General features: G+C 41.5%; 9 non-coding genes across 9 annotated transcripts; all 9 read right to left on the minus strand.

Annotated features, from left to right (window-relative positions):
- Positions 1-1,164: 1,164 nt before the first annotated feature.
- TRNAS-AGA (transfer RNA serine (anticodon AGA)) lies at positions 1,165-1,246 on the minus strand. The gene has a single exon. It is a non-coding gene; the product is annotated as a tRNA-Ser (tRNA).
- A 2,868-nt stretch (positions 1,247-4,114) lies between these two features.
- TRNAS-AGA (transfer RNA serine (anticodon AGA)) lies at positions 4,115-4,196 on the minus strand. The gene has a single exon. It is a non-coding gene; the product is annotated as a tRNA-Ser (tRNA).
- A 1,499-nt stretch (positions 4,197-5,695) lies between these two features.
- On the minus strand, positions 5,696-5,767 carry TRNAH-GUG (transfer RNA histidin (anticodon GUG)). The gene has a single exon. It is a non-coding gene; the product is annotated as a tRNA-His (tRNA).
- A 1,289-nt stretch (positions 5,768-7,056) lies between these two features.
- Positions 7,057-7,138, minus strand: TRNAS-AGA (transfer RNA serine (anticodon AGA)). Its single transcript has one exon. It is a non-coding gene; the product is annotated as a tRNA-Ser (tRNA).
- A 1,498-nt stretch (positions 7,139-8,636) lies between these two features.
- On the minus strand, positions 8,637-8,708 carry TRNAH-GUG (transfer RNA histidin (anticodon GUG)). The gene has a single exon. It is a non-coding gene; the product is annotated as a tRNA-His (tRNA).
- Positions 8,709-9,997: 1,289 nt separating this feature from the next.
- TRNAS-AGA (transfer RNA serine (anticodon AGA)) lies at positions 9,998-10,079 on the minus strand. Its single transcript has one exon. It is a non-coding gene; the product is annotated as a tRNA-Ser (tRNA).
- Positions 10,080-12,940: 2,861 nt separating this feature from the next.
- Positions 12,941-13,022, minus strand: TRNAS-AGA (transfer RNA serine (anticodon AGA)). The gene has a single exon. It is a non-coding gene; the product is annotated as a tRNA-Ser (tRNA).
- Positions 13,023-15,881: 2,859 nt separating this feature from the next.
- On the minus strand, positions 15,882-15,963 carry TRNAS-AGA (transfer RNA serine (anticodon AGA)). The gene has a single exon. It is a non-coding gene; the product is annotated as a tRNA-Ser (tRNA).
- A 9,030-nt stretch (positions 15,964-24,993) lies between these two features.
- On the minus strand, positions 24,994-25,075 carry TRNAS-AGA (transfer RNA serine (anticodon AGA)). The gene has a single exon. It is a non-coding gene; the product is annotated as a tRNA-Ser (tRNA).
- Between the last annotated feature and the right edge of the window lie 755 nt (positions 25,076-25,830).

Below are 25,830 nucleotides of genomic sequence, written 5' to 3' on the forward strand. Positions count from 1 at the left end.
AATGCCCTCGCTGTCAAGGTAAGTCTTTAAACCTTTTCATTTGCTTTCTTGTCTGTTGTAGAGCGTTTGTTTTAATAGTTCATAAGCTTATGGAATTCACAGTTGAGAAATGAATTATCTTTGAAAATATATATATATATATTTATCTAGTACTTAGCTTGCTTCTTCTGTATTAGCACTGGGGCTTCTCACTCGATTTTTGTTGTCCTCCAGTTATTCTTCTGATGACTGGAACGTGTAGGTGCTTTTCCGCTACTTAGCGGCAATCAGCGGCTTTACTATCTGTCAGCCGCGACAGGCGGCAACTCCTCGGACGCACCGCGGCTCTTCTTTGTGAATGCGGTTTTCTTTTCTGTCAGCCGTGACAGATGAGGTGCTCTTCAGCTGCTTAGCGGCAATCAGCGTCTTAACTATCTGTCAGCCGCGACAGGCGGCAACTCCTCAGTCGCACCGCGGCTGTTCTTTAAGAATGCGGCTTTCTTTTCTGTCAGCCGTGACGGATGATTGTCTCTCAGCTGAGCATTGTCTGCTCACTAAACTTCTCTCCGTTAACTCTCTCAAGTTCATTAAGACTCGCGCTTGGCTTTCTGCGCCGAGTCTGGTAGCAAGGAATTTACTCTGACTAAAATACTAATACATGTACTTAATCTGAAAAAACACTAGGATTTGAATCTCCGTCTCCTTAGGAAAAAAAGGCGAACCTCCTCAAACTCGAGTCTTTAGTGAAGTGCGAGGTCTTCATGACGCTCGCGCTTCACATTAGGATTCTCAGCAGCTGGGGTTTGAAAGACTAGAACGTCTACTGTCTTCCAGCCTGGCAGCAATGGCGGCCATCTTATATCTCCAGGCACGCACTTTGTTCTTCCATGTGTTTGCAGTCCCACTTGATTTACTTAACAGTGCAATTGGATGGGTGATGACAGGGCTCACAGATTGAGTCCTGACAACAGGTATGACCGAGAGAGCCAGGGTATATTAATTTGAAGCGTTTGCACCGGCGCTAATGAAGGACGAGAGTTATAGCAAAGATATGAAAGGGGGAGCGATAATAAATATGTGATATGGCAATAGTGACACCAAAATAAGCCACCTATTTATAAAACTGACATGGAAGAAATACTAAAGGGTAACTTCTGAATTTGTAGCCGATGTTAAAAAGATTCTCGTTGTCGGCAGGATTCGAACCTGCGCGGGGAGACCCCAATGGATTTCTAGTCCATCGCCTTAACGACTCGGCCACAACAACTGACTGTAAGGCGTGTGCACATAATCTGTATGCAAGTTTTCAAGGTGTCCCACAGCAAATTCCTGATATTCTGCAATGCACTTTTTAAAAATAATGTTTTTTTCAGCAGGCACATTCTCTCCTAAAAACAAAAATTGCATGCGTATATCTCTAGTTTGGAATACCATAGGCTTGCATGCATACTCTCATCGGTCACTCAAGTTTTTTGGACCCTATTGCACTCTGTTTTCGTGCTGCTTTCAGTATATGGCCCATATTACAGAAGTCTACCATCTTTGAGTATTTGAGGCTCCTTTGTAAGTGCTTTATATTTTTTCCTTGAAGAGCTAAATAATAAAGGGGTCCGGGAAAGATTGCATTTATGGAAGATAAAAGAAGGCACTCTTGTCTCACCAAATGCTGTAGAGAAACCTGATGTTTTACTCATGTTATCCTTAGTTCGTTTTTGTTAGACCTTGCATTCTTAAGGTGGTCCTAACCCCACCTTATTGCTTTTCACCTCCGCATTTTGCTGTATCTTTTTGATGGCCTTAGGACTCTGATCACTTTATCGCTACTAATCAGTGCTGAAGTGCACGTGCTTCTTCCCTAATCATGTGTATAATTGGAGTATACCTGACTGACAGATTTAATTTACTTGAAAGCCCCTTGTAAAGTGGTATACCATATACCCAGGGACTGATTGTGCCGCCCAAAGAAATAGCATTTCAAACCTGTCTCAAGCCTGCTACTGCAGTGCCTGTGCTGCAGTGTACTGCCACTTCGACTTGGCATTTAAAACTACTTGCCAAGCCTTAAACTCCAATTTTATTACATATCAGTAACCCCTAAGGTAGGCCCTAAGTAGTCCTAGGGGCATCATGCTATGTAAGTAAAAGGTAAGACATGTACTGTGGTAGTTTGTATGTCCTAGTAGTATCAAACAGTCTATTACATTTTTCACTACTGTGAGGTCTGCCCCTCTCATAGGTTAGCATTGGGTATTCCCTTATACTTTTTGGGGGGTAATTCCATATCAGAGAGGAGAAGCTTTATTTATTTATTGATAAATCCTATCTACTGGTGAGGTTGGATTTAATCTTACTATTGTATAAATGCCATTTTTAGAGAGTGAGCATTTCTCTGCACTTACTGCTCTATTTGCATGAAAACCTGTCTTCAATTGACGTCTGGATTGGGCTGCGACACAGCTACATATGTGCATTCCCTGTAGACAGCCACAACACAGGTCACTCAACTGCAACTGCATTCATCTGCATTCTGATTGGCCTGGGGGAGAGCTCCGCTCCCCTTACCGCAAATATGTTCAAGAATGATAATTTATGTCAGTAAGTACAGTATACCTACATCTTATAATCATGTGTGTTTAAATAATTTGTCGTTAGATCGTTTAAATATTGAAAAGGATCTGTTTTTAAAAGACATTTTACAAAAACAACTGGTACATTTGGGAATTCTGTAAAGGAAAAACCCAACTGCTGTGACATTGCCAACCACAATGCCGTGACTCGGATTCAAACCGAGGTTGCTGCGGCCACAACGCAGAGTACTAACCACTATACGATCACGGCGAGCTACTTGGGCTCAATAACATACAGTGACATGAAGAAATTATAATTCGGAACACTCAGGGCTACTCCTGTGATAGGCTGAATGTGTTCATTGCTTCCTCATTCCTTATACAAAGGCTTTATCTCCTCAGTGGTTGATAGGCTGAAACCGTTTCCTGGCCGCCTGCTTGTGAACTGGCAGGAGTCAAAGATCACACATACACTGGTGGGCCCTTGATGGGACACCAATGCAGACAAACACACCTGGCGCAGATATTCTATTCTGTTTATTAGACCTGCATCTCCCCTGTTCTTCCTCAAGCCATCTGTATGTGAAGCAAGAAAGAGTTAAGGAACGGTCCATCTACACTTTTATTGGGAGGATGCTGCCGTGAGCTCCTCCCAGCTAATCACACAAACAGCAGTAAAGCAAGATAACTACACAGTTAGGGGGGACTGCATGGTTAGGTTTTTGAGGAATTATTGAAACTGACCTCAGTGACCCATAATCAGAGCTGTGGCTAACTGTGGCTAATGACTGCATGCCTAATTATGATGAAGCAAGCACCATGGCTCGTAGGGGCCCCACAACACACTTTTCTTAGCTCATTGAATTAAAGTATAAACTTCTGCCATGTGTGAGTGGTAAAGGCTTGTTAATTTTGTTGCTTTTCAAATTCACGTCTGACAACAAGACGAAGGAACATTGGGGCATCAGACGCTTTGGAAAGTAGCCACCAACCGCAGAGAAAGAGAGAAAGAGGGAAAAGACAGTATGAGGTGTGGAGAAAACAGCAGCAGGTACAAGGAGCTCAAATGAGATTAATGGCGCCTAAATAGAGCACGTAAAGGAACAGTTACAAATCTAAGAAAAGGGAAAGAAAAGACTAGGAAAAAACACAGGAAGAGCTTGTAGATGAAATTATCTTCCAGGAACAGCAGGTTAAGAGAAATTACACAGGGAGCAGTTAAGCTTGTAACACGGGGGAGAATAGAAAAGAAAATGCAGTTTTATGAAGTGTGTTTGCCTAATCCAGCTAGCACTTTTATTTTATTTCTCTATTTGCTTCTTTTATTGGTAAAGCAAGTTTCAAGTGCATGCACAGGTATGACCGAGAGAGCCAGGGTATATTAATTTGAAGCGTTTGCACCAGCGCTAATGAAGGACGAGAGTTACAGCAAAGATATGAAAGGAGGAGCGATAATAAATATGTGATATGGCAATAGTGACACCAAAATAAGCCACCTATTTATCACTGACATGGAAGAAATACTAAAGGTTAACTTCTGAAATTGTAGCCGATGTTAAAAAGATTCTCGTTGTCGGCAGGATTCGAACCTGCGCGGGGAGACCCCAATGGATTTCTAGTCCATCACCTTAACCACTCGGCCACAACAACTGACTGTAAGGCCTGTGCACATAATCTGTATGCAAGTTTTCAAGGTGTCCCACAGCAAATTCCTGATATTCTACAATGCACTTTTTAAAAATAATGTTTTTTTCAGCAGGCACATTCTCTCCTAAAAACAAAAATTGCATGCGTATATCTCTAGTTTGGAATACCATAGGCTTGCATGCATACTCTCATGGGTCACTCAAGTTTTTTGGACCCTATTGCACTCTGTTTTCGTGCTGCTTTTAGTATATGGCCCATATTACAGAAGTCTACCATCTTTGAGTATTTGAGGCTCCTTTGTAAGTGCTTTATATTTTTTCCTTGAAGAGCTATATAATAAAGGGGTCCGGGAAAGATTGCATTTATGGAAGATAAAAGAAGGCCCACTTGTCTCACCAAATGCTGTAGAGAAACCTGATGTTTTACTCATGTTATCCTTAGTTCGTTTTTGTTAGACCTTGCATTCTTAAGGTGGTCCCAACCCCACCTTATTGCTTTTCACCTCCGCATTTTGCTGTATCTTTTTGTTGGCCTTAGGACTCTGATCACTTTATCGCTACTAATCAGTGCTGAAGTGCACGTGCTTCTTCCCTAATCATGTGTATAATTGGAGTATACCTGACTGACAGATTTAATTTACTTGAAAGCCCCTTGTAAAGTGGTATACCATATACCCAGGGACTGATTGTGCCGCCCAAAGAAATAGCATTTCAAACCTGTCTCAAGCCTGCTACTGCAGTGCCTGTGCTGCAGTGTACTGCCACTTCGACTTGGCATTTAAAACTACTTGCCAAGCCTTAAACTCCAATTTTATTACATATCAGTAACCCCTAAGGTAGGCCCTAAGTAGTCCTAGGGGCATCATGCTATGTAAGTAAAAGGTAAGACATGTACTGTGGTAGTTTGTATGTCCTAGTAGTATCAAACAGTCTATTACATTTTTCACTACTGTGAGGTCTGCCCCTCTCATAGGTTAGCATTGGGTATTCCCTTATACTTTTTGGGGGGTAATTCCATATCAGAGAGGAGAAGCTTTATTTATTTATTGATAAATCCTATCTACTGGTGAGGTTGGATTTAATCTTACTATTGTATAAATGCCATTTTTAGAGAGTGAGCATTTCTCTGCACTTACTGCTCTATTTGCATGAAAACCTGTCTTCAATTGACGTCTGGATTGGGCTGCGAGACAGCTACATATGTGCATTCCCTGTAGACAGCCACAACACAGGTCACTCAACTGCAACTGCATTCATCTGCATTCTGATTGGCCTGGGGGAGAGCTCCGCTCCCCTTACCGCAAATATGTTCAAGAATGATAATTTATGTCAGTAAGTACAGTATACCTACATCTTATAATCATGTGTGTTTAAATAATTTGTCGTTAGATCGTTTAAATATTGATGAGGATCTGGTTTTAATAGACATTTTACAAAAACAACTGGTACATTTGGGAATTCTGTAAAGGAAAAACCCAACCGCCGTGACATTGCCAACCACAATGCCGTGACTCGGATTCGAACCGAGGTTGCTGCGGCCACAACGCAGAGTACTAACCACTATACGATCACGGCGAGCTACTTGGGCTCAATAACATACAGTGACATGAAGAAATTATAATTCGGAACACTCAGGGCTACTCCTGTGATAGGCTGAATGTGTTCATTGCTTCCTCATTCCTTATACAAAGGTTTTATCTCCTCAGTGGTTGATAGGCTGAAACCGTTTCCTGGCCGCCTGCTTGTGAACTGGCAGGAGTCAAAGATCACACATACACTGGTGGGACTGTGATGGGACACCTATGCAGAGAAACACACCTGGCGCAGATATTCTATTCTGTTTATTAGACCTGCATCTCCCCTGTACCTCCTCAAGCCATCTGTATGTGAAGCAAGAAAGAGTTAAGGAACGGTCCATCTACACTTTTATTGGGAGGATGCTGCCGTGAGCTCCTCCCAGCTAATCACACAAACAGCAGTAAAGCAAGATAACTACACAGTTAGGGGGGACTGCATGGTTAGGTTTTTGAGGAATTATTGAAACTGACCTCAGTGACCCATAATCAGAGCTGTGGCTAATGACTGCATGCCTAATTATGATGAAGCAAGCACCATGGCTCGTAGGGGCCCCACAACCCACTTTTCTTAGCTCATTGAATTAAAGTATAAACTTCTGCCATGTGTGAGTGGTAAAGGCTTGTTAATTTTGTTGCTTTTCAAATTCACGTCTGACAACAAGACGAAGGAACATTGGGGCATCAGAAGCTTTGGAAAGTAGCCACCAACCGCAGAGAAAGAGAGAAAGAGGGAAAAGACAGTATGAGGTGTGGAGAAAACAGCAGCAGGTACAAGGAGCTCAAATGAGATTAATGGCGCCTAAATAGAGCACGTAAATTAGCAGTTACAAATCTAAGAAAAGGGAAAGAAAAGACTAGGAAAAAACACAGAAAGAGCTTGTAGATGAAATTCTCTTCCAGGAACAGCAGGTTAAGAGAAATTACACAGGGAGCAGTTAAGCTTGTAACACGGGGGAGAATAGAAAAGAAAATGCAGTTTTATGAAGTGTGTTTGCCTAATCCAGCTAGCACTTTTATTTTATTTCTCTATTTGCTTCTTTTATTGGTAAAGTAAGTTTCAAGTGCATGCACAGGTATGACCGAGAGAGCCAGGGTATAATAATTTGAAGCGTTTGCACCAGCGCTAATGAAGGACGAGAGTTATAGCAAAGATATGAAAGGGGGAGCGATAATAAATATGTGATATGGCAATAGTGACACCAAAATAAGCCACCTATTTATAAAACTGACATGGGAGAAATACTAAAGGTTAACTTCTGAAATTGTAGCCGATGTTAAAAAGATTCTCGTTGTCGGCAGGATTCGAACCTGCGCGGGGAGACCCCAATGGATTTCTAGTCCATCGGCTTAACCACTCGGCCACAACAACTGACTGTAAGGCGTGTGCACATAATCTGTATGCAAGTTTTCAAGGTGTCCCACAGCAAATTCCTGATGTTCTGCAATACACTTTTTAAAAACAATGTTTTTTTCAGCAGGCACATTCTCTCCTAAAAACAAAAATTGCATGCGTATATCTCTAGTTTGGAATACCATAGGCTTGCATGCATACTCTCATGGGTCACTCAAGTTTTTTGGACCCTATTGCACTCTGTTTTCGTGCTGCTTTTAGTATATGGCCCATATTACAGAAGTCTACCATCTTTGAGTATTTGAGGCTCCTTTGTAAGTGCTTTATATTTTTTCCTTGAAGAGCTATATAATAAAGGGGTCCGGGAAAGATTGCATTTATGGAAGATAAAAGAAGGCCCACTTGTCTCACCAAATGCTGTAGAGAAACCTGATGTTTTACTCATGTTATCCTTAGTTCGTTTTTGTTAGACATTGCATTCTTAAGGTGGTCCCAACCCCACCTTATTGCTTTTCACCTCCACATTTTGCTGTATCTTTTTGTTGGCCTTAGGACTCTGATCACTTTATCGCTACTAATCAGTGCTGAAGTGCACGTGCTTCTTACCTAATCATGTGTATAATTGGAGTATACCTGACTGACAGATTTAATTTACTTGAAAGCCCCTTGTAAAGTGGTATACCATATACCCAGGGACTGATTGTGCCGCCCAAAGAAATAGCATTTCAAACCTGTCTCAAGCCTGCTACTGCAGTGCCTGTGCTGCAGTGTACTGCCACTTCGACTTGGCATTTAAAACTACTTGCCAAGCCTTAAACTCCAATTTTATTACATATCAGTAACCCCTAAGGTAGGCCCTAAATAGTCCTAGGGGCTTCATGCTATGTAAGTAAAAGGTAAGACATGTACTGTGGTAGTTTGTATGTCCAGGTACTATCAAACAGTCTATTACATTTTTCACTACTGTGAGGTCTGCCCCTCTCATAGGTTAGCATTGGGTATTCCCTTATACTTTTTGGGGGGTAATTCCATATCAGAGAGGAGAAGCTTTATTTATTTATTGATAAATCCTATCTACTGGTGAGGTTAGATTTAATCTTACTATTGTATAAATGCCATTTTTAGAGAGTGAGCATTTCTCTGCACTTACTGCTCTATTTGCATGAAAACCTGTCTTCAATTGACGTCTGGATTGGGCTGCGAGACAGCTACATATGTGCATTCCCTGTAGACAGCCACAACACAGGTCACTCAACTGCAACTGCATTCATCTGCATTCTGATTGGCCTGGGGTGAGCTCTGCTCCCCTTACCGCAAATTTGTTCAAGAACGATAATTTATGTCAGTAAGTACAGTATACCTACATCTTATAATCATGTGTGTTTAAATAATTTGACGTTAGATCGTTTAAATATTGAAAAGGATCTGTTTTTAATAGACATTTTACAAAAACTACTGGTACATTTGGGAATTCTGTAAAGGAAAAACCCAACTGCCGTGACATTGCCAACCACAATGCCGTGACTCGGATTTGAACCGAGGTTGCTGCGGCCACAACGCAGAGTACTAACCACTATACGATCACGGCGAGCTACTTGGGCTCAATAACGTACAGTGACATGAAGAAATTATAATTCGGAACACTCAGGGCTACTCCTGTGATAGGCTGAATGTGTTCATTGCTTCCTCATTCCTTATACAAAGGCTTTATCTCCTCAGTGGTTGATAGGCTGAAACCGTTTCCTGGCCGCCTGCTTGTGAACTGGCAGGAGTCAAAGTCCACACATACACTGGTGGGCCTGTGATGGGACACCAATGCAGAGAAACACACCTGGCGCAGATATTCTATTCTGTTTATTAGACCTGCATCTCCCCTGTACCTCCTCAAGCCATCTTTATGTGAAGCAAGAAAGAGTTAAGAAACGGTCCATCTACACTTTTATTGGGAGGATGCTGCCGTGAGCTCCTCCCAGCTAATCACACAAACAGCAGTAAAGCAAGATAACTACACAGTTAGGGGGGACTGCATGGTTAGGTTTTTGAGGAATTATTGAAACTGACCTCAGTGACCCATAATCAGAGCTGTGGCTAATGACTGCATGCCTAATTATGATGAAGCAAGCACCATGGCTCGTAGGGGCCCCACAACACACTTTTCTTAGCTCATTGAATTAAAGTATAAACTTCTGCCATGTGTGAGTGGTAAAGGCTTGTTAATTCTGTTGCTTTTCAAATTCACGTCTGACAACAAGACGAAGGAACATTGGGGCATCAGACGCTTTGGAAAGTAGCCACCAACCGCAGAGAAACAGAGAAAGAGGGAAAAGACAGTATGAGGTGTGGAGAAAACAGCAGCAGGTACAAGGAGCTCAAATGAGATTAATGGCGCCTAAATAGAGCACGTAAAGGAACAGTTACAAATCTAAGAAAAGGGAAAGAAAAGACTAGGAAAAAACACAGAAAGAGCTTGTAGATGAAATTCTCTTCCAGGAACAGCAGGTTAAGAGAAATTACACAGGGAGCAGTTAAGCTTGTAACACGGGGGAGAATAGAAAAGAAAATGCAGTTTTATGAAGTGTGTTTGCCTAATCCAGCTAGCACTTTTATTTTATTTCTCTATTTGCTTCTTTTATTGGTAAAGTAAGTTTCAAGTGCATGCACAGGTATGACCGAGAGAGCCAGGGTATAATAATTTGAAGCGTTTGCACCAGCGCTAATGAAGAACGAGAGTTATAGCAAAGATATGAAAGGGGGAGCGATAATAAATATGTGATATGGCAATAGTGACACCAAAATAAGCCACCTATTTATAAAACTGACATGGAAGAAATACTATAGGTTAACTTCTGAAATTGTAGCCGATGTTAAAAAGATTCTCGTTGTCGGCAGGATTCGAACCTGCGCGGGGAGACCCCAATGGATTTCTAGTCCATCGCCTTAACCACTCGGCCACAACAACTGACTGTGAGGCATGTGCACATAATTGTATGCAAGTTTTCAAGGTGTCCCACAGCAAATTCCTGATATTCTGCAATGCACTTTTTAAAAATAATGTTTTTTTCAGCAGGCACATTCTCTCCTAAAAACAAAAATTGTATGCGTATATCTCTAGTTTGGAATACCATAGGCTTGCATGCATACTCTCATGGGTCACTCAAGTTTTTTGGAGCCTATTGCACTCTGTTTTCGTGCTGCTTTTAGTATATGGCCCATATTACAGAAGTCTACCATCTTTGAGTATTTGAGGCTCCTTTGTAAGTGCTTTATATTTTTTCCTTGAAGAGCTATATAATAAAGGGGTCCGGGAAAGATTGCATTTATGGAAGATAAAAGAAGGCCCACTTGTCTCACCAAATGCTGTAGAGAAACCTGATGTTTTACTCATGTTATCCTTAGTTCGTTTTTGTTAGACCTTGCATTCTTAAGGTGGTCCCAACCCCTCCTTATTGCTTTTCACCTCCGCATTTTGCTGTATCTTTTTGTTGGCCTTAGGACTCTGATCACTTTATCGCTACTAATCAGTGCTGAAGTGCACGTGCTTCTTCCCTAATCATGTGTATAATTGGAGTACACCTGACTGACAGATTTAATTTACTTGAAAGCCCCTTGTAAAGTGGTATACCATATACCCAGGGACTGATTGTGCCGCCCAAAGAAATAGCATTTCAAACCTATCTCAAGCCCGCTACTACAGTGCCTGTGCTGCAGTGTACTGCCACTTCGACTTGGCATTTAAAACTACTTGTCAAGCCTTAAATTCCAATTTTATTACATATCAGTAACCCCTAAGGTAGGCCCTAAGTAGTCCTAGGGGCATCATGCTATGTAAGTAAAAGGTAAGACATGTACTGTGGTAGTTTGTATGTCCTAGTAGTATCAAACAGTCTATTACATTTTTCACTACTGTGAGGTCTGCCCCTCTCATAGGTTAGCATTGGGTATTCCCTTATACTTTTTGGGGGGTAATTCCATATCAGAGAGGAGAAGCTTTATTTATTTATTGATAAATCCTATCTACTGGTGAGGTTGGATTTAATCTTACTATTGTATAAATGCCATTTTTAGAGAGTGAGCATTTCTCTGCACTTACTGCTCTATTTGCATGTAAACCTGTCTTCAATTGACGTCTGGATTGGGCTGCGAGACAGCTACATATGTGCATTCCCTGTAGACAGCCACAACACAGGTCACTCAACTGCAACTGCATTCATCTGCATTCTGATTGGCCTGGGGGAGAGCTCCGCTCCCCTTACTGCAAATATGTTCAAGAACGATAATTTATGTCAGTAAGTACAGTATACCTACATCTTATAATCATGTGTGTTTAAATAATTTGTCGTTAGATCGTTTAAATATTGAAAAGGATCTGTTTTTAATAGACATTTTACAAAAACAACTGGTACATTTGGGAATTCTGTAAAGGAAAAACCCAACTGCCGTGACATTGCCAACCAAAATGCTGTGACTCGGATTCGAACCGAGGTTGCTGCGGCCACAACGCAGAGTACTAACCACTATACGATCACGGCGAGCTACTTGGGCTCAATAACGTACAGTTACATGAAGAAATTATAATTCGGAACACTCAGGGCTACTCCTGTGATAGGCTGAATGTGTTTATTGCTTCCTCATTCCTTATACAAAGGCTTTATCTCCTCAGTGGTTGATAGGCTGAAACCGTTTCCTGTCCGCCTGCTTGTGAACTGGCAGGAGTCAAAGTCCACACATACACTGGTGGGCCTGTGATGGGACCCCAATGCAGAGAAACACACCTGGCGCAGATATTCTATTCTGTTTATTAGACCTGCATCTCCCCTGTACCTCCTCAAGCCATCTGTATGTGAAGCAAGAAAGAGTTAAGGAACGGTCCATCTACACTTTTATTGGGAGGATGCTGCCGTGAGCTCCTCCCAGCTAATCACACAAACAGCAGTAAAGCAAGATAACTACACAGTTAGGAGGGACTGCATGGTTAGGTTTTTGAGGAATTATTGAAACTGACCTCAGTGACCCATAATCAGAGCTGTGTCTAATGACTGCATGCCTAATTATGATGAAGCAAGCACCATGGCTCGTAGGGGCCCCACAACACACTTTTCTTAGCTCATTGCATTAAAGTATAAACTTCTGCCATGTGTGAGTGGTAAAGGCTTGTTAATTTTGTTGCTTTTCAAATTCACGTCTGACAACAAGACGAAGGAACATTGGGGCATCAGACGCTTTGGAAGGTAGCCACCAACCGCAGAGAAACAGAGAAAGAGGGAAAAGACAGTATGAGGTGTGGAGAAAACAGCAGCAGGTACAAGGAGCTCAAATGAGATTAATGGCGCCTAAATAGAGCACGTAAAGGAACAGTTACAAATCTAAGAAAAGGGAAAGAAAAGACTAGGAAAAAACACAGAAAGAGCTTGTAGATGAAATTCTCTTCCAGGAACAGCAGGTTAAGAGAAATTAAACAGGGAGCAGTTAAGCTTGTAACACGGGGGAGAATAGAAAAGAAAATGCAGTTTTATGAAGTGTGTTTGCCTAATCCAGCTAGCACTTTTATTTTATTTCTCTATTTGCTTCTTTTATTGGTAAAGTAAGTTTCAAGTGCATGCACAGGTATGACCGAGAGAGCCAGGGTATAATAATTTGAAGCGTTTGCACCAGCGCTAATGAAGGACGAGAGTTATAGCAAAGATATGAAAGGGGGAGCGATAATAAATATGTGATATGGCAATAGTGACACCAAAATAAGCCACCTATTTATAAAGCTGACATGGAAGAAATACTATAGGTTAACTTCTGAAATTGTAGCCGATGTTAAAAAAAAATTCTCGTTGTCGGCAGGATTCGAACCTGCACGGGGAGACCCCAATGGATTTCTAGTCCATCGCCTTAACCACTCGGCCACAACAACTGACTGTGAGGCATGTGCACATAATTGTATGCAAGTTTTCAAGGTGTCCCACAGCAAATTCCTGATATTCTGCAATGCACTTTTTAAAAATAATGTTTTTTTCAGCAGGCACATTCTCTCCTAAAAACAAAAATTGCATGCGTATATCTCTAGTTTGGAATACCATAGGCTTGCATGCATACTCTCATGGGTCACTCAAGTTTTTTGGACCCTACTGCACTCTGTTTTCGTGCTGCTTTTAGTATATGGCCCATATTACAGAAGTCTACCATCTTTGAGTATTTGAGGCTCCTTTGTAAGTGCTTTATATTTTTTCCTTGAAGAGCTATATAATAAAGGGGTCCGGGAAAGATTGCATTTATGGAAGATAAAAGAAGGCCCACTTGTCTCACCAAATGCTGTAGAGAAACCTGATGTTTTACTCATGTTATCCTTAGTTCGTTTTTGTTAGACCTTGCATTCTTAAGGTGGTCCCAACCCCACCTTATTGCTTTTCACCTCCGCATTTTGCTGTATCTTTTTGTTGGCCTTAGAAATCTGATCACTTTATCGCTACTAATCAGTGCTGAAGTGCACGTGCTTCTTCCCTAATCATGTGTATAATTGGAGTACACCTGACTGACAGATTTAATTTACTTGAAAGCCCCTTGTAAAGTGGTATACCATATACCCAGGGACTGATTGTGCCGCCCGAAGAAATAGCATTTCAAACCTGTCTCAAGCCTGCTACTACAGTGCCTGTGCTGCAGTGTACTGCCACTTCGACTTGGCATTTAAAACTACTTGTCAAGCCTTAAATTCCAATTTTATTACATATCAGTAACCCCTAAGGTAGGCCCTAAGTAGTCCTAGGGGCATCATGCTATGTAAGTAAAAGGTAAGACATGTACTGTGGTAGTTTGTATGTCCTAGTAGTATCAAACAGTCTATTACATTTTTCACTACTGTGATTTCTGCCCCTCTCATAGGTTAGCATTGGGTATTCCCTTATACTTTTTGGGGGGTAATTCCATATCAGAGAGGAGAAGCTTTATTTATTTATTGATAAATCCCATCTACTGGTGAGGTTGGATTTAATCTTACTATTGTATAAATGCCATTTTTAGAGAGTGAGCATTTCTCTGCACTTACTGCTCTATTTGCATGAAAACCTGTCTTCAATTGACGTCTGGATTGGGCTGCGAGACAGCTACATATGTGCATTCCCTGTAGACAGCCACAACACAGGTCACTCAACTGCAACTGCATTCATCTGCATTCTGATTGGCCTGGGGGAGAGCTCCGCTCCCCTTACCGCAAATATGTTCAAGAACGATAATTTATGTCAGTAAGTACAGTATACCTACATCTTATAATCATGTGTGTTTAAATAATTTGTCGTTAGATCGTTTAAATATTGAAAAGGATCTGTTTTTAATAGACATTTTACAAAAACAACTGGTACATTTGGGAATTCTGTAAAGGAAAAACCCAACTGCCGTGACATTGCCAACCAAAATGCTGTGACTCGGATTCGAACCGAGGTTGCTGCGGCCACAACGCAGAGTACTAACCACTATACGATCACGGCGAGCTACTTGGGCTCAATAACGTACAGTTACATGAAGAAATTATAATTCGGAACACTCAGGGCTACTCCTGTGATAGGCTGAATGTGTTTATTGCTTCCTCATTCCTTATACAAAGGCTTTATCTCCTCAGTGGTTGATAGGCTGAAACCGTTTCCTGGCCGCCTGCTTGTGAACTGGCAGGAGTCAAAGTCCACACATACACTGGTGGGCCTGTGATGGGACACCAATGCAGAGAAACACACCTGGCGCAGATATTCTATTCTGTTTATTAGACCTGCATCTCCCCTGTACCTCCTCAAGCCATCTGTATGTGAAGCAAGAAAGAGTTAAGGAACGGTCCATCTACACTTTTATTGGGAGGATGCTGCCGTGAGCTCCTCCCAGCTAATCACACAAACAGCAGTAAAGCAAGATAACTACACAGTTAGGAGGGACTGCATGGTTAGGTTTTTGAGGAATTATTGAAACTGACCTCAGTGACCCATAATCAGAGCTGTGTCTAATGACTGCATGCCTAATTATGATGAAGCAAGCACCATGGCTCGTAGGGGCCCCACAACACACTTTTCTTAGCTCATTGCATTAAAGTATAAACTTCTGCCATGTGTGAGTGGTAAAGGCTTGTTAATTTTGTTGCTTTTCAAATTCACGTCTGACAACAAGACGAAGGAACATTGGGGCATCAGACGCTTTGGAAAGTAGCCACCAACCGCAGAGAAACAGAGAAAGAGGGAAAAGACAGTATGAGGTGTGGAGAAAACAGCAGCAGGTACAAGGAGCTCAAATGAGATTAATGGCGCCTAAATAGAGCACGTAAAGGAACAGTTACAAATCTAAGAAAAGGGAAAGAAAAGACTAGGAAAAAACACAGAAAGAGCTTGTAGATGAAATTCTCTTCCAGGAACAGCAGGTTAAGAGAAATTAAACAGGGAGCAGTTAAGCTTGTAACACGGGGGAGAATAGAAAAGAAAATGCAGTTTTATGAAGTGTGTTTGCCTAATCCAGCTAGCACTTTTATTTTATTTCTCTATTTGCTTCTTTTATTGGTAAAGTAAGTTTCAAGTGCATGCACAGGTATGACCGAGAGAGCCAGGGTATAATAATTTGAAGCGTTTGCACCAGCGCTAATGAAGGACGAGAGTTATAGCAAAGATATGAAAGGGGGAGCGATAATAAATATGTGATATGGCAATAGTGACACCAAAATAAGCCACCTATTTATAAAGCTGACATGGAAGAAATACTATAGGTTAACTTCTGAAATTGTAGCCGATGTTAAAAAGATTCTCGTTGTCGGCAGGATTCGAACCTGCACGGGGAGACCCCAATGGATTTCTAGTCCATCGCCTTAACCACTCGGCCACAACAACTGACTGTGAGGCATGTGCACATAATTGTATGCAAGTTTTCAAGGTGTCCCACAGCAAATTCCTGATATTCTGCAATGCACTTTTTAAAAATAATGTTTTTTTCAGCAGGCACATTCTCTCCTAAAAACAAAAATTGCATGCGTATATCTCTAGTTTGGAATACCATAGGCTTGCATGCATACTCTCATGGGTCACTCAAGTTTTTTGGACCCTACTGCACTCTGTTTTCGTGCTGCTTTTAGTATATGGCCCATATTACAGAAGTCTACCATCTTTGAGTATTTGAGGCTCCTTTGTAAGTGCTTTATATTTTTTCCTTGAAGAGCTATATAATAAAGGGGTCCGGGAAAGATTGCATTTATGGAAGATAAAAGAAGGCCCACTTGTCTCACCAAATGCTGTAGAGAAACCTGATGTTTTACTCATGTTATCCTTAGTTCGTTTTTGTTAGACCTTGCATTCTTAAGGTGGTCCCAACCCCACCTTATTGCTTTTCACCTCCGCATTTTGCTGTATCTTTTTGTTGGCCTTAGGACTCTGATCACTTTATCGCTACTAATCAGTGCTGAAGTGCACGTGCTTCTTCCCTAATCATGTGTATAATTGGAGTATACCTGACTGACAGATTTAATTTACTTGAAAGCCCCTTGTAAAGTGGTATACCATATACCCAGGGACTGATTGTGCCGCCCAAAGAAATAGCATTTCAAACCTGTCTCAAGCCTGCTACTGCAGTGCCTGTGCTGCAGTGTACTGCCACTTCGACTTGGCATTTAAAACTACTTGTCAAGCCTTAAATTCCAATTTTATTACATATCAGTAACCCCTAAGGTAGGCCCTAAGTAGTCCTAGGGGCATCATGCTATGTAAGTAAAAGGTAAGACATGTACTGTGGTAGTTTGTATGTCCTAGTAGTATCAAACAGTCTATTACATTTTTCACTACTGTGAGGTCTGCCCCTCTCATAGGTTAGCATTGGGTATTCCCTTATACTTTTTGGGGGGTAATTCCATATCAGAGAGGAGAAGCTTTATTTATTTATTGATAAATCCTATCTACTGGTGAGGTTGGATTTAATCTTACTATTGTATAAATGCCATTTTTAGAGAGTGAGCATTTCTCTGCACTTACTGCTCTATTTGCATGAAAACCTGTCTTCAATTGACGTCTGGATTGGGCTGCGAGACAGCTACATATGTGCATTCCCTGTAGACAGCCACAACACAGGTCACTCAACTGCAACTGCATTCATCTGCATTCTGATTGGCATGGGGGAGAGCTCCGCTCCCCCCACCGCAAATATGTTCAAGAACGATAATTTATGTCAGTAAGTACAGTATACCTACATCTTATAATCATGTGTGTTTAAATAATTTGTCGTTAGATCGTTAAAATATTTAAAAGGATCTGTTTTTAATAGACATTTTACAAAAACAACTGGTACATTTGGGAATTCTGTAAAGGAAATACCCAACTGCCGTGACATTGCCAACCACAATGCGGTGACTCGGATTCGAACCGAGGTTGCTGCGGCCACAACGCAGAGTACTAACCACTATACGATCACGGCAAGCTACTTGGGCTCAATAACATACAGTGACATGGAGAAATTATAATTCGGAACACTCAGGGCTACTCCTGTGATAGGCTGAATGTGTTCATTGCTTCCTCATTCCTTATACAAAGGCTTTATCTCCTCAGTGGTTGATAGGCTGAAACCGTTTCCTGGCAGCCTGCTTGTGAACTGGCAGGAGTCAAAGATCACACATACACTTGTGGGCCTGTGATGCGACACCAATGCAGAGAAACACACCTGGCGCAGATATTCTATTCTGTTTATTAGACCTGCATCTCCCCTGTACCTCCTCAAGCCATTTGTATGTGAAGCAAGAAAGAGTTAAGGAGCGGTCCATCTACACTTTTATTGGGAGGATGCTGCCGTGAGCTCCTCCCAGCTAATCACACAAACAGCAGTAAAGCAAGATAACTACACAGTTAGGGGGGACTGCATGGTTAGGTTTTTGAGGAATTATTGAAACTGACCTCAGTGACCCATAATCAGAGCTGTGGCTAATGACTGCATGCCTAATTATGATGAAGCAAGCACCATGGCTCGTAGGGGCCCCACAACACACTTTTCTTAGCTCATTGAATTAAAGTATAAACTTCTGCCATATGTGTTGTTAATTTTGTTGCTTTTCAAATTCACGTCTGACAACAAGACGAAGGAACATTGGGGCATCAGACGCTTTGGAAAGTAGCCACCCACCGCAGAGAAAGAGAGAAAGAGGGAAAAGACAGTATGAGGTGTGGAGAAAACAGCAGCAGGTACAAGGAGCTCAAAGGAGATTAATGGCGCCTAAATAGAGCACGTAAAGGAACAGTTACAAATCTAAGAAAAGGGAAAGAAAAGACTAGGAGAAAACACAGAAAGAGCTTGTAGATGAAATTCTCTTCCAGGAACAGCAGGTTAAGAGAAATTACACAGGGAGCAGTTAAGCTTGTAACACGGGGGAGAATAGAAAAGAAAATGCAGTTTTATGAAGTGTGTTTGCCTAATCCAGCTAGCACTTTTATTTTATTTCTCTATTTGCTTCTATTATTGGTAACGTAAGTTTCAAGTGCATGCACAGGTATGACCGAGAGAGCCAGGGTATAATAATTTGAAGCGTTTGCACCAGCGCTAATGAAAGACGAGAGTTATAGCAAAGATATGAAAGGGGGAGCGATAATAAATATGTGATATGGCAATAGTGACACCAAAATAAGCCACCTATTTATAAAACTGACATGGAAGAAATACTAAAGGTTAACTTCTGAAATTGTAGCCGATTTTAAAAAGATTCTCGTTGTCGGTAGGATTCGAACCTGCGCGGGGAGACCACAATGGATATCTAGTCCATCGCCTTAACCACTCGGCCACAACAACTGACTGTGAGGCGTGTGCACATAATCTGTATGCAAGTTTTCAAGGTGTCCCACAGCAAATTCCTGATGTTCTGCAATGCACTTTTTAAAAATAATGTTTTTTTCAGCAGGCACATTCTCTCCTAAAAACAAAAATTGCATGCGTATATCTCTAGTTTGGAATACCATAGGCTTGCATGCATACTCTCATGGGTCACTCAAGTTTTTTGGACCCTATTGCACTCTGTTTTCGTGCTGCTTTTAGTATATGGCCCATATTACAGAAGTCTACCATCTTTGAGTATTTGAGGCTCCTTTGTAAGTGCTTTATATTTTTTCCTTGAAGAGATATATAATAAAGGGGTCCGGGAAAGATTGCATTTATGGAAGATAAAAGAAGGCCCACTTGTCTCACCAAATGCTGTAGAGAAACCTGATGTTTTACTCATGTTATCCTTAGTTCGTTTTTGTTAGACCTTGCATTCTTAAGGTGGTCCCAACCCCACCTTATTGCTTTTCACCTCCGCATTTTGCTGTATCTTTTTGTTGGCCTTAGGACTCTGATCACTTTATCGCTACTAATCAGTGCTGAAGTGCACGTGCTTCTTCCCTAATCATGTGTATAATTGGAGTATACCTGACTGACAGATTTAATTTACTTGAAAGCCCCTTGTAAAGTGGTATACCATATACCCAGGGACTGATTGTGCCTGCCAAAGAAATAGCATTTCAAACCTGTCTCAAGCCTGCTACTGCAGTGCCTGTGCTGCAGTGTACTGCCACTTCGACTTGGCATTTAAAACTACTTGCCAAGCCTTAAACTCCAATTTTATTACATATCAGTAACCCCTAAGGTAGGCCCTAGGTAGTCCTAGGGGCATCATGCTATGTAAGTAAAAGGTAAGACATGTACTGTGGTAGTTTGTATGTCCTAGGAGTATCAAACAGTCTATTACATTTTTCACTACTGTGAGGTCTGCCCCTCTCATAGGTTAGCATTGGGTATTCCCTTATACTTTTTGGGGGGTAATTCCATATCAGAGAGGAGAAGCTTTATTTATTTATTGATAAATCCTATCTACTTGTGAGGTTGGATTTCATCTTACTATTGTATAAATGCCATTTTTAGAGAGTGAGCATTTCTCTGCACTTACTGCTCTATTTGCATGAAAACCTGTCTTCAATTGACGTCTGGATTGGGCTGCGAGACAGCTACATATGTGCATTCCCTGTAGACAGCCACAGCACAGGTCACTCAACTGCAACTGCATTCATCTGCATTCTGATTGGCCTGGGGGAGAGCTCCGCTCCCCTTACCACAAATATGTTCAAGAACGATAATTTATGTCAGTAAGTACAGTATACCTACATCTTATAATCATGTGTGTTTAAATAATTTGTCGTCAGATCGTTAAAGTATTTAAAAGGATCTGTTTTTAATAGACATTTTACAAAAACAACTGGTACATTTGGGAATTCTGTAAAGGAAAAACCCAACTGCCGTGACATTGCCAGCCACAATGCCGTGTCTCGGATTCCAACCGAGGTTGCTGCGGCCACAACACAGAGTACTAACCACTATACGATCACAGCGAGCTCCTTGGGCTCAATAACGTACCGTGACATGGAGAAATTATAATTCGGAACACTCAGGGCTACTCCTGTGATAGGATGAATGTGTTCATTGCTTCCTCATTCCTTATACAAAGGCTTTATCTCTTCAGTGGTGGATAGGATGAAACCGTTTCCTGGCCGCCTGCTTGTGAACTGGCAGGAGTCAAAGATCACACATACACTGGTGGGCCTGTGATGGGACACCAATGCAGAGAAACACACCTGGCGCAGATATTCTATTCTGTCTATTAGACCTGCATCTCCCCTGTACCTCCTCAAGCCATCTGTATGTGAAGCAAGAAAGAGTTAAGGAACGGTCCATCTACACTTTTATTGGGAGGATGCTGCCGTGAGCTCCTCCCAGCTAATCACACAAACAGCAGTAAAGCAAGATAACTACACAGTTAGGGGGGACTGCATGGTTAGGTTTTTGAGGAATTATTGAAACTAACCTCAGTGACCCATAATCAGAGCTGTGGCTAATGACTGCATGCCTAATTATGATGAAGCAAGCACCATGGCTCGTAGGGGCCCCACAACACACTTTTCTTAGCTCATTGAATTAAAGTATAAACTTCTGCCATGTGTGAGTGGTAAAGGCTTGTTAATTGTGTTGCTTTTCAAATTCACGTCTGACAACAAGACGAAGGAACATTGGGGCATCAGACGCTTTGGAAAGTAGCCGCCAACCGCAGAGAAAGAGAGAAAGAGGGAAAAGACAGTTAGAGGTGTGGAGAAAACAGCAGCAGGTACAAGGAGCTCAAATGAGATTAATGGCGCCTAAATAGAGCACGTAAAGGAACAGTTACAAATCTAAGAAAAGGGAAAGAAAAGACTAGGAAAAAAAACAGAAAGAGCTTGTAGATGAAATTCTCTTCCAGGAACAGCAGGTTAAAAGAAATTACACAGGGAGCAGTTAAGCTTGTAACACGGGGGAGAATAGAAAAGAAAATGCAGTTTTATGAAGTGTGTTTGCCTAATCCAGCTAGCACTTTTATTTTATTTCTCTATTTGCTTCTTTTATTGGTAAAGTAAGTTTCAAGTGCATGCACAGGTATGACCCAGAGAGCCAGGGTATAATGATTTGAAGCGTTTGCACCAGCGCTAATGAAGGACGAGAGTTATAGCAAAGATATGAAAGGGGGAGCGATAATAAATATGTGATATGGCAATAGTGACACCAAAATAAGCCACCTATTTATAAAACTGACATGGAAGAAATACTAAATGTTAACTTCTGAAATTGTAGCCGATGTTAAAAAGATTCTCGTTGTCGGCACGATTCGAACCTGCGCGGGGAGACCCCAATGGATTTCTAGTCCATCGCCTTAACCACTCGGCCACAACAACTGACTGTAAGGCGTGTGCAAATAATCTGTATGCAAGTTTTCAAGGTGTCCCACAGCAAATTCCTGATATTCTGCAATGCACTTTTTAAAAATAATGTTTTTTTCAGCAGGCACATTCTTTCCTAAAAACAAAAATTGCATGCGTATATCTCTAGTTTGGAATACCATAGGCTTGCATGCATACTCTCATGGGTCACTCAAGTTTTTTGGACCCTATTGCACTCTGTTTTCGTGCTGCTTTTAGTATATGGCCCATATTACAGAAGTCTACCATCTTTGAGTATTTGAGGCTCCTTTGTAAGTGCTTTATATTTTTTCCTTGAAGAGCTATATAATAAAGGGGTCCGGGAAAGATTGCATTTATGGAAGATAAAAGAAGGCCCACTTGTCTCACCAAATGCTGTAGAGAAACCTGATGTTTTACTCATGTTATCCTTAGTTCGTTTTTGTTGGACCTTGCATTCTTAAGGTGGTCCCAACCCCACCTTATTGCTTTTCACCTCTGCATTTTGCTGTATCTTTTTGTTGGCCTTAGGACTCTGATCACTTTATCGCTACTAATCAGTGCTGAAGTGCACGTGCTTCTTCCTTAATCATGTGTATAATTGGAGCATACCTGACTGACAGATTTAATTTACTTGAAAGCCCCTTGTAAAGTGGTATACCATATACCCAGGGACTGATTGTGCCGCCCAAAGAAATAGCATTTCAAACCTGTCTCAAGCCTGCTACTGCAGTGCCTGTGCTGCAGTGTACTGCCACTTCGACTTGGCATTTAAAACTACATGCCAAGCCTTAAACTCCAATTTTATTACATATCAGTAACCCCTAAGGTAGGCCCTAGGTAGTCCTAGGGGCATCATGCTATGTAAGTAAAAGGTAAGACATGTACTGTGGTAGTTTGTATGTCCTAGTAGTATCAAACAGTCTATTAAATGTGTCACTACTGCGAGGTCTGCCCCTCTCATAGGTTAGCATTGGGTATTCCCTTATACTTTTTGGGGGGTAATTCCATATCAGAGAGGAGAAGCTTTATTTATTTATTGATAAATCCTATCTACTGGTGAGGTTGGATTTAATCTTACTATTGTATAAATGCCATTTTTAGAGAGTGAGCATTTCTCTGCACTTACTGCTCTATTTGCATCAAAACCTGTCTTCAATTGACGTCTGGATTGGGCTGCGAGACAGCTACATATGTGCATTCCCTGTACACAGCCACAACACAGGTCACTCAACTGCAACTGCATTCATCTGCATTCTGATTGGCCTGGGGGAGAGCTCCGCTCCCTTTACCGCAAATATGTTCAAGAACGATAATTTATGTCAGTAAGTACAGTATACCTACATGTTATAATCGGATTGGTGTCGTTACAACGCAGGCTATTACAACGCCTGCTGTTACAATGCGGTTTTTACATCGCATACCACTACAACGCATAGTGCTTTTAAGTGCTGGATAGTGATTTATTTAATTTACTATTCCATCTCCAGTCCCCGTGGATAGTAGGGAAGGTGTTGGATAGTAAATTAAATATATTCCCTATCCTAGAGCGCCCCCCAGCGCAATGCGTTGTAATGGTTTGCGTTGTAATGGTTGCGTTGTAATGGTAGTGCGTTGTAATAAATGCGTTGTAAGTGATGTTCCCCCTTATAATCATGTGTGTTTAAATAATTTGTCGTTAGATCGTTTAAATATTGAAAAGGATCTGTTTTTAATAGACATTTTACAAAAACAACTGGTACATTTGGGAATTCTGTAAAGGAAAAACCCAACTGCCATGACATTGCCAACCACAATGCCGTGACTCAGATTCGAACCGAGGTTGCTGCGGCCACAACGCAGAGTACTAACCACTATACGATCACGGCGATCTACTTGGTCTCAATAACGTACAGTGACATGAAGAAATTATAATTCGGAACACTCAGGGCTACTCCTGTGATAGGCTGAATGTGTTCATTGCTTCCTCATTCCTTATACAAAGGCTTTATCTCCTCAGTGGTTGATAGGCTGAAACCGTTTCCTGGCCGCCTGCTTGTGAACTGGCAGGGGTCAAAGATCACACATACACTGGTGGGCCTGTGATGGGACACCAATGCAGAGAAACACACCTGGCGCAGATATTCTATTCTGTTTATTAGACCTGCATCTCCCCTGTACCTCCTCAAGCCATCTGTATGTGAAGCAAGAAAGAGTTAAGGAACGGTCCATCTACACTTTTATTGGGAGGATGCTGCCGTGAGCTCCTCCCAGCTAATCACACAAACAGCAGTAAAGCAAGATAACTACACAGTTAGGGGGGCTGCATGGTTAGGTTTTTGAGGAATTATTGAAACTGACATCAGTGACCCATAATCAGAGCTGTGGCTAATGACTGCATGCCTAATTATGATGAAGCAAGCACCATGGCTCGTAGGGGCCCCACAACACACTTTTCTTAGCTCATTGAATTAAAGTATAAACTTCTGCCATGTGTGAGTGGTAAAGGCTTGTTAATTTTGTTGCTTTTCAAATTCACGTCTGACAACAAGACGAAGGAACATTGGGGCATCTGACGCTTTGGAAAGTAGCCACCAACCGCAGAGAAAGAGAGAAAGAGGGAAAAGACAGTATGAGGTGTGGAGAAAACAGCAGCAGGTACAAGGAGCTCAAATGAGATTAATGGCGCCTAAATAGAGCACGTAAAGGAACAGTTACAAATCTAAGAAAAGGGAAAGAAAAGACTAGGAAAAAACACAGAAAGAGCTTGTAGATGAAATTCTCTTCCAGGAACAGCAGGTTAAGAGAAATTACACAGGGAGCAGTTAAGCTTGTAACACGGGGGAGAATAGAAAAGAAAATGCAGTTTTATGAAGTGTGTTTGCCTAATCCAGCTAGCACTTTTATTTTATTTCTCTATTTGCTTCTTTTATTGGTAAAGCAAGTTTCAAGTGCATGCACAGGTATGACCGAGAGAGCCAGGGTATATTAATTTGAAGCGTTTGCACCAGCGCTAATGAAGGACGAGAGTTATAGCAAAGATATGAAAGGGGGATCGATAATAAATATGTGATATGGCAATAGTGACACCAAAATAAGCCACCTATTTATAAAACTGACATGGAAGAAATACTAAAGGTTAACTTCTGAAATTGTAGCCGATGTTAAAAAGATTCTCGTTGTCGGCAGGATTCGAACCTGCGCGGGGAGACCCCAACGGATTTCTAGTCCATCGCCTTAACCACTCGGCCACAACAACTGACTGTAAGGCGTGTGCACATAATCTGTATGCAAGTTTTCAAGGTGTCCCACAGCAAATTCCTGATATTCTGCAATGCACTTTTTAAAAATAATGTTTTTTTCAGCAGGCACATTCTCTCCTAAAAACAAAAATTGCATGCGTATATCTCTAGTTTGGAATACCATAGGCTTGCATGCATACTCTCATGGGTCACTCAAGTTTTTTGGACCCTATTGCACTCTGTTTTCGTGCTGCTTTTAGTATATGGCCCATATTACAGAAGTCTAGCATCTTTGAGTATTTGAGGCTCCTTTGTAAGTGCTTTATATTTTTTCCTTGAAGAGCTATATAATAAAGGGGTCCGGGAAAGATTGCATTTATGGAAGATAAAAGAAGGCCCACTTGTCTCACCAAATGCTGTAGAGAAACCTGATGTTTTACTCATGTTATCCTTAGTTCGTTTTTGTTGGACCTTGCATTCTTAAGGTGGTCCCAACCCCACCTTATTGCTTTTCACCTCCGCATTTTGCTGTATCTTTTTGTTGGCCTTAGGACTCTGATCACTTTATCGCTACTAATCAGTGCTGAAGTGCACGTGCTTCTTCCCTAATCATGTGTATAATTGGAGTATACCTGACTGACAGATTTAATTTACTTGAAAGCCCCGTGTAAAGTGGTATACCATATACCCAGGGACTGATTGTGCCGCCCAAAGAAATAGCATTTCAAACCTGTCTCAAGCCTGCTACTGCAGTGCCTGTACTGCAGTGTAC

The sequence above is a fragment of the Lissotriton vulgaris genome, chromosome 1_1 (assembly GCF_964263255.1).
Source record: "Lissotriton vulgaris chromosome 1_1, aLisVul1.2, whole genome shotgun sequence".
Taxonomy (NCBI): Eukaryota; Metazoa; Chordata; class Amphibia; order Caudata; family Salamandridae; genus Lissotriton; species Lissotriton vulgaris.